Genomic DNA, 18,766 nt, shown 5'->3' with positions numbered 1-18,766 from the left:
ATGCCCGGATGTGGTTCCCAAGCTGTTCACGGCACTGCTTTGTGATTCATCCTTTCTACACGGTCTCTGGGAGTCCAGTGGGGGCATCCAAACATTCCTGTTGTCTATGTTCGGTAAGCAGAATGTTAAAATTTTAGAAATTCCTTGCTTTCACTCCTTTTAGAGGTAAAATAGTCATTAGCAGAAGCAAGCATTTGTTTCTTGGGGATATGTTTGTGAAAACATAACAAAGCTTTTATTTATGACTTGCGTTAGTTATTTCAAGCTTAAGAAATGTGCCCTTTTGAAAAAGTTGGAAAAATAACATGTTAAAGAGGGAGAAACTACTTACACCATTGTTCCTGGGTTGAATGGTGATACAGATAATTTAGTCAAAACATATCTTTAACCATTTTTCGGGTGCGATAAGTTTGTGAGTCTCTGATTAGAGCTGGCTGAATGTTTCCCCCAGAATAATGGGTTTTGAGCATTAATAATAAACCTCTAACTTTCACAAGCAATTGCTATGACTTTATTCATATGTAATAAGGCCCTTCTAACAGATCATACAATTAACTTTCTGCAGTTAAAATGAATGAAATATTAATGTCTTTTGAGGAATCCAATGGAATTAAGTTAAAATTAAGTTAAAACACATTGACTTCTACCACTTTATGTTAAAATTAACATAAAGTTAAAATTATTTTTCATTATTTGAAATCGTTTTCTCCCAACATGTAGTAATGGTGGGAGAATTAAATGACACCGAAAATTCTGGAAATGAGGAGAAAGGGACTAGAACCGCAAGCACCAGGCAGATGAAGAGAGAGAAGAGTCGTTTAGGTAAGTCTCCAGTTACACATATTCTAGTAAGCTCTACTTGAGAAAGGGGGCACATTGCCCCTGCGGAGGCAATACTGCCGCATTGACATCAGTGATATGAAGCTGTCAAGTTCTTCTCAGCATAATCGCTTTTTAAAAATATATATACAGCAGGTTCTTATTAGTTATCCATTTTATACATATTAGTGTATATATGTCAATCCCAGTCTCCCAATTCATCACACCACCACCCCGCCCTGCCACTTTCCCCCACTGGTGTTTACACGTTTGTTCTCTACATCTTTGTCTCTATTTCTGCCCTGCAAACCGGTTCATCTGTACCATTTTTCTAGGTTCCATATATATGCGTTAGTATATGATATTTGTTTTTCTCTTTCTGGCTTACTTCACTCTGTATGACAGTCTCTAGATCCATCCACGTCTCTACAAATGACCCAATTTCGTTCCTTTTTATGGCTAATATTCCATTGTATATATGTACCACATCTTCTTTATCTATTCGTCTGTCAATGGGCATTTAGGTTGTTTCCATGACCTGGCTATTGTAAATAGTGCTGCAGTGAACATTGGGGTACATGTATGTTTTTGAATTATGGTTTTCTCTGGGTATATGTGCAGTAGTGGGATTGCTAGATCATATGGTAATTCTATTTTTAGTTTTTTAACAAACCTCCATACTGTTCTCCATAGTGGCTGTATCAATTTACATTCCCACCAACAGTGCAAGAGTGTTCCCTTTTCTCCACACCCTCTCCAGCATTTGTTGTTTGTAGATTTTCTCATGATGCCCATTCTAACTGGTGTGAAGTTATACGTCACTGTAGTTCTCATTTGCATTTCTCTAAAAATTAGTGATGTTGAGCAGCTTTTTCATGTGCTTCTTGGCCAACTGTATGTATTCTTTGGAGAAATGTCTATTTAGGTCTTCTGCCCAGTTTTTGATTGGGTTATTTATCTTTTTAATATTGAGCTGCATGAACTGTTTATATATTTTGGAGATTCATCCTTTGTCCATTGATTCGTTTGCAAATATTTTCTCCCATTCTGAGGGTTGTCTTTTGGTCTTGTTTATGGTTTCCTTTGCTGCGCAAAAGCTTTTAAGTATCATTAGGTCCCATTTGTTTATTTTTATTTCCATTACTCTAGGAGGTGGATCAAAAAAGATCTTGCTGTGATTTATGTCAAAGAGGGTTCTTCTTATGTTTTCCTCTAAGAGTTTTATAGTGTCCGGTCTTACATTTAGGTCTCTAATCCATTTTGAGTTTAGTTTTGTGTGTGGTGTTAGGGAGTGTTCTAATTTCATTCTTTTACATGTAGCTGTCCAGTTCTCCCAGCACCACTTACTGAAGAGACTGGCTTTTCTCCATTGTATATCCTTGCCTCCTTTGTCATAGATTAGTTGACCATAGGTGTGTGGGTTTATCTCTGGGTTTCCTAGCCTGTTCCATTGATCTGTATTTCTGTTTTTGTGCCAGTACCATATTGTCTTGATTACTGTAGCTTTGTAGTATAGTCTGAAGTCAGGGAGTCTGATTCCTCCATCTCCTTTTTTTTCCCTCAAGACTGCTTTGGCTATTTGGGGTCTTTTGTGTCTCCATAAATACTTTAAGATTTTTTTGTTCTAGTTCTGTAAAAAATGCCATTGGTAATTTGATAGGGATTGCATTGAATCTGTAGATTGCTTTGGGTAGTATAGTCATTTTCACAATGTTGATTCTTCCAATCCAAGGATATGGTATATCTCTCCATCTGTTTGTATCATCTTTAATTTCTTTCATCAGTGTCTTATAGTTTTCTGCATACAGGTCTTTTGTCTCCCTAAGTAGGTTTATTCCTAGGTATTTTATTCTTTTTGTTGCAATGGTAAATGGGAGTATTTCCCTAATTTCTCTTTCAGATTTTTCATCATTAGTGTATAGGAATGCAAGAGGTTTCTGGGCATTAATTTTGTTTCCCGCAACTTTACCAAATTCATTGATTAGCTCTAGTAGTTTTCTGGTGGTGTCTTTCTCCATGTATAGTATCATGTCATCTGCAAACAGTGACAGTTTTACTTTTTTTCCAATTTGTATTCTTTTTATTTCTTTTACTTCTCTGATTGCCGTGGCTAGGACTTCCAAAACTATGTTGAATAATAATGGCGAGAGTGGATATCCTTGTCTTGTTCCTGATCTTAGAGGAAATGCTTTCAGTTTTTCACCATTGAGAATGATGTTTGCTGTGGGTTTGTCATATATGGCCTTTATTATGTTGAGGCAGGTTCCCTCTATGCCCACTTTCTGGAGGGTTTTTATCATAAATCGGTGTTGAATTTTGTCAAAAGCGTTTTCTGCATCTATTGAGATGATCATATGGTTTTTCTTCTTCAATTTGTTAATATGGTGTATCACATTGATTGATTTGCGTATATTGAAGAATTCTTGCATCCCTGGGATAAATCCCACTTGATCATGGTGTATGATCCTTTTAATGTGTTGTTGGATTCTGTTTGCTAGTATTTTTGCATCTATATTCATTAGTGATACTGGTCTGTAATTTTCCTTTTTTGTAGTGTCTTTGTCTGATTTTGGTATCAGGGTGATGATGGCCTCATAGAATGAGTCTGGGAGTGTTCCTTCCTCTGTAATCTTTTGGAAGAATTTGAGAAGGATCGGTGTTAGGTCTTCTCTAAATGTTTGATACAATTCACCTGTGAAGCCATCTGGTCCTGGACTTTTTTTTGTTGGAAGATTTTTAATCACAGTTGCAATTTTATTACTTGTGATTTGTCTGTTCATATTTTCTATTTCTTCCTGGTTCAGTCTTGGAAGGTTATACCTTTCTAAGAATTTGTCCATTTCTTCCAGGCTGTCCAATTTATTGGCACAGAGTTGCTTGTAGTAGTCTCTCAGGATGGTTTGTATTCTGTGGTGTCTGTTGTAACTTCTCCTTTTCCGTTTCTAACTTTACTGATTTGAGTCCTCTCCCTCTTTTTCTTAATGAGTCTGGCTAATGGTTTATCAATTTTGTTTATCTTCTCAGAGAACAAGCTTTTAGTTTTATTGATCTTTGGTATTATTTTCTTTGTTTCTATTTCATTTACTTCTGCTCTGATCTTTATGATTTCTTTCCTTCTGCTAACTTTGGGTTTTGTTTGTTCTTCTTTCTCTAGTTCCTTTAGGTGTAAGGTTAGATTGTTTATTTGAGATTTTTCTTGTTTCTTGAGGTAGGCTTGTGTTGCTATGAACTTCCCTCTTAGAACTGCTTTTGCTGCCTCCCATAGGTTTTCGATCATCATGTTTTCATTGTAATTTGTCTCTAGGTAGTTTTTCATTTCCTCTTTGATTTCTTCAGTGATCTCTTGGTTATTTAGTAACGTATTGTTTAGCCTCCATGTGTTTGTGATGCTTTTTTCCCTGTAATTCATTTATAATCTCATAGCATTGTGGTCAGAAAAGATGCTTGATATGATTTCAATTTTCTTAAATTTACTGAAGTTTGATTTGTGACCCAAGATGTGATCTACCCTGGAGAACATTCCATGTGCACTTGAGAAGAAAGTGTAATCTGCTGTTTTTGGATGGAATGTCCTATAAATATCAATTAAATCTAGCTGGTCTATTGTGTCATTTAAAGCTTGTGTTTCCTTATTAATTTTCATTTTGGATGATCTCTCCATTGGTGTAAGTGAGGTGTTAAGGTCCCCCACTATTTTTGTGTTACTGTCGATTTCCTCTTTTATAGCTGTTAGCAGTTGCCTTATGTATTGAGGTGCTCCTGTGTTGGGTGCATATATATTTATAATTGTTATATCTTCTTTTTGGATTGATCCCTTGATCATTATGTAGTGACCCTCCTTTCTCTTGTAACATTCTTTATTTTAAAGTCTATTTTATCTGATATGAGTATTGCTACTCCAGCTTTCTTTTTGACTTCCATTTGCATGGAATATCTTTTTCCATCCCCTCACTTTCAGTCTGTATGTGTCCCTAGGTCTGAAGTGGGTGTCTTGTAGACAGCATATATATGGGTGTTGTTTTTGTATCCATTCAGCGAACCTGTATCTTTTGGTTGGAGCATTTAATCCATTCACGTTGAAGGTAATTATCGATATGTATGTTCCTATGACCATTTTCTTAATTGTTATGGGCTTGTTTTTATAGGTGCTTTTCTTCTCTTGTGTTTCCCATTTAGAGAAGTTCCTTTAGCATTTCTTGTAGAGATGGTTTGGTGGTGCTGAATTCTCTTAGCATTTGCTTCCCTGTAAAGCTTTTGATTTCTCCGTCGAATCTGAATGAGATCCTTGCTGGTAGAGTAATCTTGGTTGTAGGTTCTTCCCTTTCATCACTTTAAATATATCATGGCACTCCCTTCTGGCTTGTAGAGTTTCTGCTGAGAAATCAGCTGTTAACCTTATGGGAGTTCCCTTGTATATTATTTGTCATTTTTCCCTTGTTGCTTTCAATAATTTTTCTTTGTCTTTAATTTTTGTCAATTTAATTACTATGTGTCTCAGTGTGTTTCTCCTTGGGTTTATCCTGCCTGGGACTCTCTGCACTTCCTGGGCTTGGGTGGCTATTTCCTTTCCCATGTTAGGGAAGTTTTCGACTATAATCTCTCCAAATATTTTCTCGGGTCCTTTCTCTCTCTCTTCTCCTTCTGGGACTCCTATAATGCAAATGTTGTTGTGTTTAATGTTGTTCCAGAGGTCTCTTAAGCTGTCTACATTTCTTTTCATTCTTTTTTCTTTATTCTGTTCCATGGCAGTGAATTCCACCATTCAGTCTTCCAGGTCACTTATCTGTTCTTCTGCCCCAGTTATTGTGCTATTGATTCCTTCTATTGTATTTTTCATTTAAGTTATTGTATTGTTCATCTCTGTTTGTTTGTTCTTTAATTCTTCTAGGTCTTTGTTAAACATTTCTTGCATCTTCTTGATCTTTGCCTCCATTCTTTTTCTGAGGTCCTGGATCATCTTTGCTATCATTATTCTGAATTCTTTTTCTGGAAGGTTGCTTCTCTCCACTTCATTTAGTTGTTTTTCTGGGGTTTTACCTTGTTCCTTTATCTGGTACATAGCCCTGTGCCTTTTCATCTTGTCTCTCTTTCTGTGGATGTGGTTTTTGTTCCACAGGTTGCAGGACTGTAGTTCTTCTTGCTTCTGCTGTCTGCCCTCTGGTGGATGAGGCTATCTAAGAGGCTTGTGCAAGTTTCCTGATGTGGGGACTGGTGGTGGGTAGAGCTGGGTGTTGCTCTGCTGGGCAGAGCTCAGTAAAACTTTAATCTGCTTGACTGCTCATGGGTGGGGCTGGGTTCCCTCCCTGTTGGTTGTTTGACCCGAGGCTACCCAACACTGGAGCCTACCTGGGCTCTTTGGTGAGGCTAATGGCGGACTCTGGGAGGGCTTACAACAAGGAGTACTTCCCAGAACTTTTGCTGCCAGTGTCCTTTTCCTCACAGTGAGCCACAGCCACCCCCCACCTCTGCAGGGGACCCTCCAACACTAGCAGATAGGTCTAGTTCAGTGTCCTATGGAGTCACTGCTCCTTCCCCTGGGTCCCGATGCACACACTACTTTGCGTGTGCCCTCCAAGAGTGGAATCTCTGTTTCCCCCAGTCCTGTCGAAGTTCTGCAACCAAATCCCACTAGGCTTCAAAGTCTGATTCTCTAGGAATTCCTTCTCCCATTGCCAGACCCCCATGCTCCCCCAGGAAGCCTGATGTGGGGCTCAGAACCTTCACTCTAGTGGGTGGACTACTGTGGTATAAGTGTTCTCCAGTTTGTGAATCACCCACCCAACAATTATGGGATTCCATTTTATTGTGATTGCGCCCCTCTTACCATCTCACTGTGGCTTCTCTTTTGTCTTTGGATGTGGGGTACCTTATTTGGTGAGTTCCAGTGTCTTCCTGTTGATGATTGTTCAGCAGTTAGTTGTGATTCCGGTGCTCTTGCAAGAGGGAGTGAGTGCACGTCCTTCTACTCTGCCATCTTGAACCAATCTCCCATAATGGTTTTAATTAAGTAAAATTGGAGGTTAAAAAAAATAAACAAAGGTAATCAAGCAGCATTTGTCCTTTACGCAACAATGTTCTGCAAAAACCACTGTTGATTTCATTAATTTCCATGTCACAAAACAATTAGCTTTGTTTACCCATCTCTCTCAGAGTGTGGGTGCATCTGAATTTTTTCCTAATTATGTTTATAAGGAGTGTCGACTATAAAGGAGGTTGAGTAGTTCAAATACACAATTAGTATTGTAATTACTACAACTGGGGGTAAAAAATGCCATCCCCTGTTCATTTTGTCCCACTGTTACATGTAAATTGTGGAGTGGGATGTGGAGGGTCATTTGGGGAGGGGGATAAAGTTAGGTCCCCAAATCAGAGCAGCCTGCCGCACAGAGAGCTTGACTCCACACTCGTGTCCATAGTCCTTTGACTCAAAGTCTGATCAATAAGAACATTAGGAACCAGGAACCCAAGCCCAAATAAGTTTCCAAATGGGAATTCTTACAACGCTTCTTAAGGATGTATGGCTGAGGTGATTTGTTACAGTCTTAATTCCAAAGCTTTATTCAAGTCTTGCCAGGCTCTCCTGAGCTCAGAAGCTATCACGGGCTGAAGAATGAAACTCTGTCGTGGCAGGAGGAGGGGGTGATGAACCTTTCTTTTTTTTTTTTTAATTTATTTTTTATATATATATTTTAAATTAATCTTTTTAAAAAATTAATTATTTATTTTTGGCTGCATTGGGTCTTCGTTGCTGCACGCGGGCTTTCTCTAGTTGAGATGAGCGGGGGCTATGCTTCGTTGCGGTGCGCGGGCTTCTCATTGTTTCTTGTTGCGGAGCACAGACTCTAGGTGCACAGGCTTCAGTAATTGTGGCACACGGGCTTAGTTGCTCTGCGGCATGTGGTATCTTCCTGGACCAGGGCTTGAATGTGTGTCCCCTGCATTGGCAGGCAGATTGTTAACCAGTGCACCATGAGGGAAGTCCCGATCTTTCTTTTTGATTCAAAGAAGAAGAAAAAGTAAAACAAAACCCCAAGTCCCATTTGTACCATTTAAATGGAAGTTTTTGCCAACTACAAAAAGATGTTTGGGGGATAATAAAGGAAACTGAATATGGACTAGCTCTCAGATACTATCAGAGAATTAGTAATATTTTTAGGAGAGAGAATGGCCTTGTAGTCATGAAAGGAAATGTGACTACTTTTAGGAGATAGGTGCTGAAGGGGTAAGTTATGATATCGACAACTTAATTTCAACATATATTGAAAATACACATACACACAGAGATAAAGCAAATATGGTACACATTAGCAATAGTGAAATTTCGATACTGGGTATATGGGCAGTCATTGAACCAGTCATTAGAGGTCTGTGTATCAGTTGGAAATGTTTCTGGCTGCAAGCAAAAGAAAACTCAACTGGCAAGGTCTGAATCTCAAAGAACCTTCATTACTTACTAAACAAGAAGTGTACAAGTTATCCAGTCAGGGTTGTTTCAGCAATTGAGTGATGCCTTCAAGGCCCCGGCTGTTCTTCCCATCTGCCTTGTCGCCCTCAGCCCACTGGCTTCTGACAGTGTCAGTTTATGACTGCGAGGCCGCTGCTACAGCTCTAGACATCACAGCCACAGTCAAAGGCAAAGCAGTGGGTGGGGAAGAGCAAAAGCAAGCTCTCCTCTTGCACTTGCTTCTTTTATCAGAAAGCAAAATCTTGGGGTTGGGGGGAGGGATAAATTTGGAATTTGAGATAAACAGATACACACTACTAAATAGAAGGTAGATAAACAGCAAGGACCTACTGAGTAGCACAGGGAACTATATTCAGTATCTTATAATAAGCTATAATGGAAAAGAATCTGAGAAAGAATATATATATATACATATATATATATGTAGCTGAATCACTTTGCTGTATACCTGAAATATTGTAAATCAACTATACTTCAAAAAAAAAAACCCACAAAGAGATATCATCTCACCCCTGTTAGTATGTGTATAATTAAAAAAAATAAATAATAGATGTTGGCAAAAAAAGAAAAAGAAAGCAAAATCTTTCCCAGAAGCCCCCAGGAGACTTCTCCTTCCACCTCAGTGGCTAGAACAGTCAGAGGACAATCCTAGCTACAGGGGGTCTGGGAAATGCCATCACAATAAGTGACTTACATCAGTTGTGATTCATCCCCTGGGCTAGGGATGCACTGTCTCCCAGAGCAAGATTGACGTTCTGTTAACAAGAAAAAGGAGAAATGGCAGCTATTTCCCATTTGTTAAACATATGCTCTTTTTCTCTAGAGAGGATATGGTTCTGCTTTACTAGGTAACAGAAATGATTTTAAATGAAAGTAGAACCAAAATTCATTCTTCACTATATCCTGTTGCTGTTTAACAGGAAAGTAAATGGTGCCCAAAAGAGACTTTAGCTTTCTTGTCTTCCTGGACAGGGTCTCTTTAGTCCAGTGAAATAGAAACTCTAACCATCCTTGAAATCTATCTTTTGTTTCACTTTCAAGTTTTATAATACATTTCAATATACAGTTTGCTCTTAAAGCTTGTCCTCATTGTGATGGACATTAGGCAGCAGGATAGAATATATACTACCGCTCATCCTATTTTTAGCCAGTTGATCTAGCGTCCTCTCTTTGCAAGGCTTTGTGATAGGTAAGTTACATGTTCTCTCATTTGTGTAAGAAAGATGTGCTTGCCTCTTGCAAAAAGCCCCAATTCAGTCTGAGTCATCAGCCTTAATAAAGAGAAAACCAGAAGCTTTCAGCAATTGTTCTAACTTCTACTTTCTCCCCAACCTGTGTGAGGCCAATATAAGATAATCTCGACATCTGGGCTGTTTAAATGGAAGTCCTGATCAGAGCAAGTAATAGTCCTAACTAGAGTTCCCTCCTGTCCTCTTCCCTAGCCCTTGGCCCCAAAGTAGGCTTTCTTTTAGAAAGAATGCTGCACACTCATTGTAGATGGATTAAAATGAATCCCCAAACCAATAATAGCCACCTAACCATCACTGGGAGCCGTAGTCATGTGTCCTTGGGAGGCAGTCATAGCCTTGCCTGGCCTGGGCCAGAAGGTCTTTGCGTGTCCAAATGTCCCTCAAGACCACAATGGCACATTTGTCTGATGATTTAGCATTTGGTGTTAATGGCTGGCATTGTGCTCAGGTATATCATGGCTGGCTGTCCCCTGTTTCTGGGTACCTTCTGGATGTGGCTGACTGTGACACTGACTGCTACACCAGGGCTCTGTGGCAGGGCTGGCTTGGAGCAGGCCCAAGAGCCCCCTTTCCTCTACTATGTCAACCAGCACCAACCCCATCCCCCCTCCCAGGGTCCCTGACTCAAGTATCTTATTGGGGCTGCACTGTAGCCTATGGCTTGCCTGTCTCCCTGCGGTGACCCCTGGGAGACGTCGCATTGCTGATAGAAGCCACATGACTATTCTACCTCCAAACTTAGATTTAACGCTTAGGATAAATATTTTGAGTGATTCTCTCCAGTGTTTTATATGAAACATTTCTCTCTTTTTTTGCATTCTTATTTATTTATTTTTGGCTGCACTGGGTCTTCATTGCTGTGCACAGGCTTTCTCTAGTTGTGGCGAGCGGGGGCTACTCTTGGTTGTGGTGCACGAGCTTCTCACTGCGGTGGCTTCTCTTGTTGTGGAGCTCTAAGTGCACAGGCTTCAGTAGTTGCAGCATGCGGGCTCAGTAATTGTGGCTCGCGGGCTCTAGAGCGCAGGCTTAGTAGTTGTGGCACACGGGCTTAGCTGCTCCGTGGCATGTGGGATCTTCCTGGACCAGGGATTGAACCTGGGTCCCCTAAATTGGCAGGCGGATTCTTAACCACCATGCCACCAGGGAAGTCTGAAACATTTCTCTTTAACTTAAATATAGTAAGGGCACATCACTTAAAAAAAAAAAAAGGATCAATGTCCTGGAGGATGGGAGAGAGAGGTGTGGTGAGGAGTGGCTTTGCTGGGCGCCCATAGAAACAGGAGGTAAAGGTGGAGCCACAGGTGTGGGCAGGTGGGAAGGTGTAATGGTGGGAAGTGAAGGAAGTCCTCTTCCACTGCTTTTGTATCTTTAGTGGCTTAGCAAACAGGCTATCAGCGCAGAGTGAGGGTGGGAAATGTTCCAAGAGAGAAGAGAAATCAGGAAAGCAGGAAAGTAAATGGACGAGAAAAACACAGTGTGAGGGTGGGCAGCCTAAGGCCCCACTTATGTTTAGTGATAACGTATTTGAAGGGAGATCAGCCAATGGCGAGTAATGTACCCCCGGCCAGAACCTCTCCTCTCACTGGGCCAGATGGAAGATCGAATAACAATCCAGAGAATTCCTGATGTGAGGGGCCAGCTCGCAACAAATTCTTGCTAGTAGCTGGGGGCCAGTAGGGCCGGCCTAGAGCAGACTGGGCTACCAGCCAAAGACCCTGCTCTTCAGTGCAGTAACCGTCACTGGAAGATTTGTCCATTGCTGGGCTGTGATGTGGATAGCAAAGTGCTGATGCCTCAGGCATTGCTGAGGTGGTGAAGAGTGGAGGTGCACCTGGGGAAAGGCCACAGGGTTGGTGATATCTGCACATGTGAAGGACCCAAGGCACTAGTTTTCCAGCACTGAGCTTCGTGGCTGGGTGGTGCTCCTGTGTCAGGAGATGGTATGTCCAACTTTGACAGCCTTCCTCAGTGCCTTCTGTTGCCCTTTGGGTTCCAGAAAGCCTCCTAAGTGACCTGCCATGGTTCCTCCATGACTGGCTTGTGGAGTGACTGGGTGATACCCACCCCCGCCTAACAGGAAACCCATCACACTAGGTTATAAGTCATTGTCTGTTGTTTGTTATCCCTGGATAACAGAAGAGTGAGAACCCTAACTTTTTTTTACCACTTTATCTCTAGTGCCTGGCAGAATACCTGAAAGATAGTAGATGCTCATTAAATTTTGAATGTGTGAATACATAAAAGAGGGCTGGCGGGAAGGAGGGACGGAACGGAGGGAGGGAGGAAGGGAGGAAGGAAGGAAGGACGGAAGGAAGGAAGCAAGGAATTCTTGTTACTATATCAGGGCTATTCTGGAGGAGGGTTGTTTAAATTGGTGGTAGCCTGTATAGAAGTTATAGCAATGCAGGTAGGTGGAGGGTGGTGGGAGCTGATGAAAAGGGCTTTAGCAGGGCTCTCTAAGACACACTGGAGGTTGCAGCGAGAGACCAGAAAGACTGGGACGTCAGTGGCTGGCACAGATGGGGATCAGGTGGTATTTTGGTGAGGGTGTCAGAAAGGTGAGAATAAAGAATGATGGTCAAGATGGGCAGGAGGGAAGCAGGAGAGGGTTCCTGGGTGAAGAGCTGAGACAGACCCACAGCTCAGCAGGTGTAGTGGGTGTGTTTGAAAGGCCCCTGCAGAGATGAGGCCCCTGCAGCTGGGCATCCACAGAGGAGCCCAGTGGCTTTAATGATTGGCCTCTCTTTCCTATTCTTTCTGGAAAGAAGGGATCTCCCCTGCACTTGCTTCATCCTCCCCACTTCCTACTCTCTCTGACTTGGTACTTTACACCCCAGCCTCTGGATTTTCTTGTTTGCAGTTTGCTTTCTCTTTTCTCCAGACCTTCGAACCCATGGTTCTCCTGACCTAGAAAGCTAGCTCCACCCTCAAACCTTCTTCCTAGTGACTCCCTCTTGGCCCTCAGATTTTGCTGAGGGGTAACGTCCCCTTGAAGTCCCTGCTCTGCCTTCCCAGGTTGAGTGGCTGCCATTTCTATGTTCTTCATCACACTCTGGGCTACTTCCTTTAAAGCACATATCTCAGTGCAATGGCTTGCTTACTTCTCTGACTCCATCTCTAGACGCGAGAAAAGGGATATGGTTAAATATTTCCCTAGTGGTCACTCAATGGCAAATAAATCAAAGGAAAACAAAGCAGTAACCCTGAGAATCCTCTCACTTGTTGAACAAAACCATGTGCTTTTCTGTTGCCTGTGTTTTTATTTCGCACCAGGCTAGTGTCTGAAAGCAAACTCATGCCAAACAGGATTTCACTTTCTCTGAGTTAACAGGCAAAATTTGCTTTAAAGAAATATAAACACATATTTCCAAATGATAAACATTGTGAAATAGTAAAAAAAATACATATATATATAATTTTTTTTTTTTACTATTTCATAATGTTTATCATTTGGAAATATGTGTTTTAGGAGCAACTTTGACCTACCTCATCAGTCCAAGATTTTTGATTTATGTAAGCTGTGCCTTATCGATACAGGTAAGATGAATCAAAATGAAATTAATATATTTTGAATGGTTAAGAGAACTGTAATAGACAATTAGAATGTCTCGAAATAACTGATGCAAAATGTGTGTATATTTTTGTTAAAAAATGTTTTGAATTACAAACTCTAGCACAAATAGAGGAAAGTGCATCATGTATATATATCCATATATATATGGAACAATTATAACAAATACTTATAAAGTGAATACATGAAACCACCACTCAAGTCAAAAGCTAGGATGTAGCCAGCACCCAAGAAGTCCCTCATAGGGTCCTTCTCAATTATACCCCTTCCTCACAAAGGGAAGCAGCCAGGAGCCCCACTTTTCTGGCATTTACTTCCTTGCTTTTGTTTATAGTTTCACCACTGATGTAGGCATCCCTAAATGATATAGTTGAGTTAATTTCAAGTTTAGTTTGAACTTTCCATAAATGAAGTTCTACCTTATATATTCTATTTTATCTTGCTTCTTTTGCTCAACATTATGTATGTAATCCCATGTTTTTGCAAACAGCCCTGGGTTGCTACTTTTTATTGCTGTGTAGTATTTCATTGCATAATAAACCACAGTTTATTTTATTACTTTTTCCAAAGAGCCAGATTTTGGCTTTATTAAGCTTTTCTATTGTATGTTCATTTTCCCAGTTCATTGATTTCTTCTCTTACCTTTATTATTGCTTTTCTTCTATTTTCTTTGGGTTTAATTTGCTGTTCCTTTTCTAACTTTTTACTATAGATACTTAGCTCATTAAACTCAGCCTTTCTTTTCTAATATATGCATTTTAAACTATAAATTTCTCTTTAAACAGTGTATCAATAGCATCTGACAAGTTGATATACTCTGTTTGAAATATTTTATAATGTCCTTTCTGATTGCCAGCTTGACCTATGGATTATTTAGAAATGAATTCCTTAATTTACAAACATATGAGGAATTTCTGATTTTCTTTCTTATTGATTTTAGCTTAATTGCCTTGAAGTCAGAGAACATTCTCTGTATGGTTCAGTATTTTGAAAATAAGATTTGCTCTAAGATCCATTATCTGGTCATTTTGTTGATTTGTAGAAATGTTTCATGTGCTTAAAAAGCATGTGTATTCTAAAGTTGTCAAGTACACTGGTTTTTATGTAACCTTTACGTAGAACACACACACATATATAACATATAAGATATATATAAGTGTATATTCTTACTATATATTTATATTTTTTGTTTATTCTATCAGTTACCAAGAGGGAGATGGTGAGTTAAAATCTCCCACAATGATTGTCCATTTCTTCTTTTAACTCTACAGATTTTTGAGCCATATATTTTGAGCCCTTGTTATTAGGTACATACAAAATTGGAATTTTTATATCTTCCTGATTAATTAAGGCTTTATCATTATGAAATGATTCTCTTTATTTCCAGTAATCTTTTTTTGCCTTAAAGCCTACTTTTGTATCAATTCAGTGACATGGATTCTTTTCAGTTAATTATCTGTCATTTTCTTCAATCTTTCTTATTCTTTTGTTTTAATGTGTCTCTTGTAAATAGCATCTAGCTGTATTTTTGAATCCAATTTGTCACTCTTTATCCTCTAATTTGAACATTTAATTTATTTATACTTATTGGTAGCTTATGATATATTTACGCTAAATCTACCATGTTATTTTGTGTTTTCTATTTGTCTGGCCTGTTATATGTTTCTTTTTCTCCTTTTTCATTTTTGTTCCTACCATGTTTCCCTCAGTTTGTCTTTCTGTGTTTTATTGTGGGTTTTTCTTCATACATATCTACAATTAACTAATTTTTCTTTAATTATAACCTCCTATTGAACCTATCAATTGAATTTTAAATTTTAATCTCTATTGCTATATTTTTCAGTCCTAGAATTTCTCTTTAGTTCTTTTTCAAACTGACCACATCATGTTTTACAGTTTCCAATTCCCTGCTCAGATTGTCAGAATTGGCATTTATTTCTTTAAATAGAGTAAGCATTATTATTTTACAGCCTGTGTCTGGTAATTTAAATATCTGAAGTCTCAATAGGTCTGTTTCTATTGTATGTTATTTATTGTAGATTTTGCTCATAGTGTTTCATTTCCTTATATGACTGGTTATCTTTGACTGTGTGCTGGGCATTGTGTTTTAAAATTATTATAATAAATATTAAACATACCAAAAAACAAATTAAAAATAAAATTATTGTAGAAGTATTTTGAAGCCTAAGATGATAGTATTTTCTTTTAGAGAGGATTTTAATGCTTCTCCCAGATGCATAGTGAGCAGTTGCCATTTGGAACCAGTTTAATTCAAGCTCAAGGCTTGAGGTTTTCTGGGTCATCAGATGAGGTAAAGCTGGACTACAAGTCCATGCAATGGTTAGCTTACTTGTAGTTTACTCTGACTTACCCTAAGGGTGGAGTTATAGCTCAGCCTAAAGTAAGAACTATTTTTATCTTTGTCTTTGGTGAGCATAGACTTCCGTCTTCTGACTTTCTGAGGCTGCTAAAACTGCAGTTCTGTTTCACAGTTGTTTCTTCTGAATCAGCAGATACCTCAGGGTAACCTAGGCTTAATTCTTGGGCTTCCCATGTTCTCCAAGTGTTCATCTGACATTCTCTCCTGGGCTTCTTGACTTTTTGGTGTTTTAAGATTTTAAAATAACATTCTGTTCAGTTTTTTAAAGTATAATTGTATTGCATTAAAAATGATGGTCTTCCCTGGTGGCGCAGTGGCTGAGAGTCTGCCTGCCGATGCAGGGGACGCGGGTTCGTGCCCCGGTCCAGGAAGATGCCACATGCCGCGGAGTGGCTGGGCCCGTGAGCCATGGCTGCTGAGCCTGTGCGTCCGGGGCCTGTGCTCCGCAACGGGAGAGGCCACAACAGTGAGAGGCCCGCCTACCGCAAAAAAAAAAAAAAAAATGTTATACTTGTACTACATAAAAGTGTAACTTTGGACATCCTGGTTTTAAATTCTGCATATTACATGTCATTTGAGAGAAATGCATCTTTCTGGAGTTTAACTTTGTTCCATCTTTTAGGTCAATGATTAAAACATGCTTTGCTTCTACTGCCTTGCAGGGAGACTGAATGTGGCACTTTGCCATATCTGTGGTCCTGATAAAATTATATGGATACAATCTTCTACTAATAGCAGTGTTTGGCTTAGTGGTAGCTGGATCTGTATTAATATTTAGGGTATTAATTGGTGATTGGATCAACAGGAAACCAAGAAAAAAAGGTAATACATATATAAGGATATGGTAAATTATGACTTCACTAGCTTTTTTGGTTTACTTAGTGAAATAAAATACAGATATGAACTTAATAATGACAGGGCATAAGTTTTAAAAACTAGAAAAAGTGGTATCCAGCTTTCTGTCATTCTCTGGTACTATATTTAAAATATTTTATTGTAGTTTTTAGATATTTATCCATCACAGATTTTTAATATTAAATTCCTAAAAACATGTTTCATTTTAATACTCTGGTATTACCTATGTATAATATACTTATGTAATTTCTATTAAAGACAATTTCTATGTGTAAAAGATAACTTTTATACCAAGTAATCTGTCTAAACTGGGAATTACTATCTGGAGACTTATTTGTTCAAATGGCAATCCATTTTTAGCTTTTCCCTCTAATATCTCTTTAACCTTCCTTTACCCAAGAAGAATGTAGGATTTCCTAAGTTTTTCCAAGTCTTTTGATTACCAGTCAGCCTGATTGTTTTCATTTCACCTAGGAGGTTGGGCAAGGCATTCTCTGAAAGCACAGCACTGAAAAGGCTAACTTATTTAAAATCTGGACTGTTGGTCCTTAGGCCATATTGATAACTTCAGTCACAAATTAAAGAAGAGTGTGATATATCAGTAGAAAAATGTAAGTGCTTTGATTTATCTAATATCCTGCTTTTCATATCGTCTTACTCTCAAAGCATGTTTTCATTTGCTTGCAAAACGCAGCTTTTTTTTCTTCTTCTTCTTCTGGTTGTAAAGGCTTTGCCTTTAGTGAGCACACAAGCCTGCTCTTTGCTTCCTACTCAGCCTATGATTGCTGATGGGAATGATAACCCTGGTTGGCACAGGGGTTTGGTCAACTGCAGTTACTCTGCATTAAATGATGATGTAATTGTAACCTGTCTCTTAAAACCAAGAATAAATATTGTTTCCCTTTGCAGTTGGTCATGTCTTGCTCTTCACTCAGAATGCCTCTATCACCACCGGCTGTGCGGTCCTGATGCTTGTGTTCTCATACAGAAGGGACCTGGAGCAAGTATGGCAAGGCTGGTTCACTGTGAGTGTCTGCCATCTCCCCCCTGTGCTGTGAGAGTGAATGTCACAGGCAAGACCAGAATGCCCTTCAGTGAGTCATCTCTGGATGGCCCTGCTCACTGATCTGGGATCTGGCTAATCTTTCACCAGTACTCTCCTTACCCCTAATTTGTTAATCAGAGTCTAAATCTCACAGTCATGAAGGCAGTAGAACAGCAGTCTCTGTCTGCAAGGTACAAATTAGCACCGGATCTGGTGCTACTGGGGTGGGAAGAAGAAAACGCTGAGAATAAATACAACAACATTTGGCTTCAAACCTGCATTGAACCTCTTTCTCTCAAAAGTCTTTGGGTTCATTTAAATGCTCTTCAAACTGTCAGATAAGTAACTGTATGTATTACAATGGGCTGAGAAAGTCTATCCCTGGGTTCCAAACTCCGTTTACCCTCCTTCCTTCAGTGGTCTGCTTCACAGCTGTGATCACCCTGGCAGCCCTGGCGAACCTGGCCAGCACAGCACTGACCAACACCATTCAGAAGGACTGGATTGTAAGCCTCACAGGTGACAACAGAGGCCAGCTGGCTGGTGAGCTGTGGATATAACAGGGCATCACAGGTTCTCTAATCTGCTGAGAGGTAGGCCTGATTTAGTGAACAGAGTTGATGAGACAATTAGCGCTCCGAGAAAGGCAGGAAAGTAGCCTTTAATAGAAGGTATTTGGAGTCAAAGAGACCTGCATTTGAATGCAGCTAAAACCAGCCATGGCTCTTACCAGCTGCAAGTTACTTAACTTCTCTAGACTTTACTTTCCTCATCTGTAGAATGAGAGAAATTATGACAACCCCCCACCTTGCCGCCAGCTCATTTTTGGGAAGGATTATGTGACATACAGGATTATGTCTGCACATGGGAAGCATGTAAGAAATGGATGAGACTGTTATTATCAAAAGGATATATAGACCATACTTTCGGGAGAGAAATCCCTCTGAATATATTACAGAGGTTCTTTGGTCATTTTAGATTTGAAAAATAAGTGAATTAAAAGATTTCTTAATTTTTGTCTGTGATAAGCTTCTACTTTCCCCAGAAAATTCATCCCCAAGTGTGACTTGATTATCACCTAATCACTAGTAATGAGAGGTAGAATCATTTTTTTCAATAATGGAGCTAAATGGAAGAATCTGGCATCTTTTTATTTTTTCTTCCATTTATAAAACTTGGATCATTTTCACTGTGAGATATTCAAATTGCCAAACTAAAGCAGGAGATCTTATCTTACCCTATATTTGTGCAGTTGCTACTCTTGGCTAGAAAACATTCATGAGAGTTGATAGCCAAGATAAAGGAAGCTATTACAGAGGAGTCTATTAAAATATACTCCTTACAAAGTGTAGAAGCCCCTTATAATCATGTTTTCTTCTAA

General features: G+C 39.4%; 1 protein-coding gene across 17 annotated transcripts in view; it reads left to right on the top strand.

The window, feature by feature from the left end:
• HYCC1 (hyccin PI4KA lipid kinase complex subunit 1) overlaps positions 1–18,766 on the top strand; it is a 177,809-nt gene that overhangs the window by 115,398 nt on the left and 43,645 nt on the right. For 11 of the 17 annotated variants that reach the window (XM_089917731.1, XM_089917730.1, XM_089917729.1 and 8 more), the window contains one exon: positions 721–18,766. This exon is cut by the window's right edge. The gene's annotated coding sequence lies outside the window, so the exon portion shown is untranslated. The remainder of the gene's footprint in view (positions 1–720) is intronic. The other 6 variants (XM_089917728.1, XM_089917727.1, XM_089917718.1 and 3 more) reach the window with 6 other exon arrangements.

Source organism: Delphinapterus leucas, chromosome 9 (genome assembly GCF_059928025.1).
Source record: "Delphinapterus leucas isolate spDelLeu-1000000601 "Yukka" chromosome 9, BTC_Dleu_Yukka2, whole genome shotgun sequence".
Classification (NCBI taxonomy): domain Eukaryota; kingdom Metazoa; phylum Chordata; class Mammalia; order Artiodactyla; family Monodontidae; genus Delphinapterus; species Delphinapterus leucas.
The sequence above is the reverse complement of the archived record's forward strand: the minus strand, read 5'-3'. Positions and strand labels throughout refer to the sequence as shown.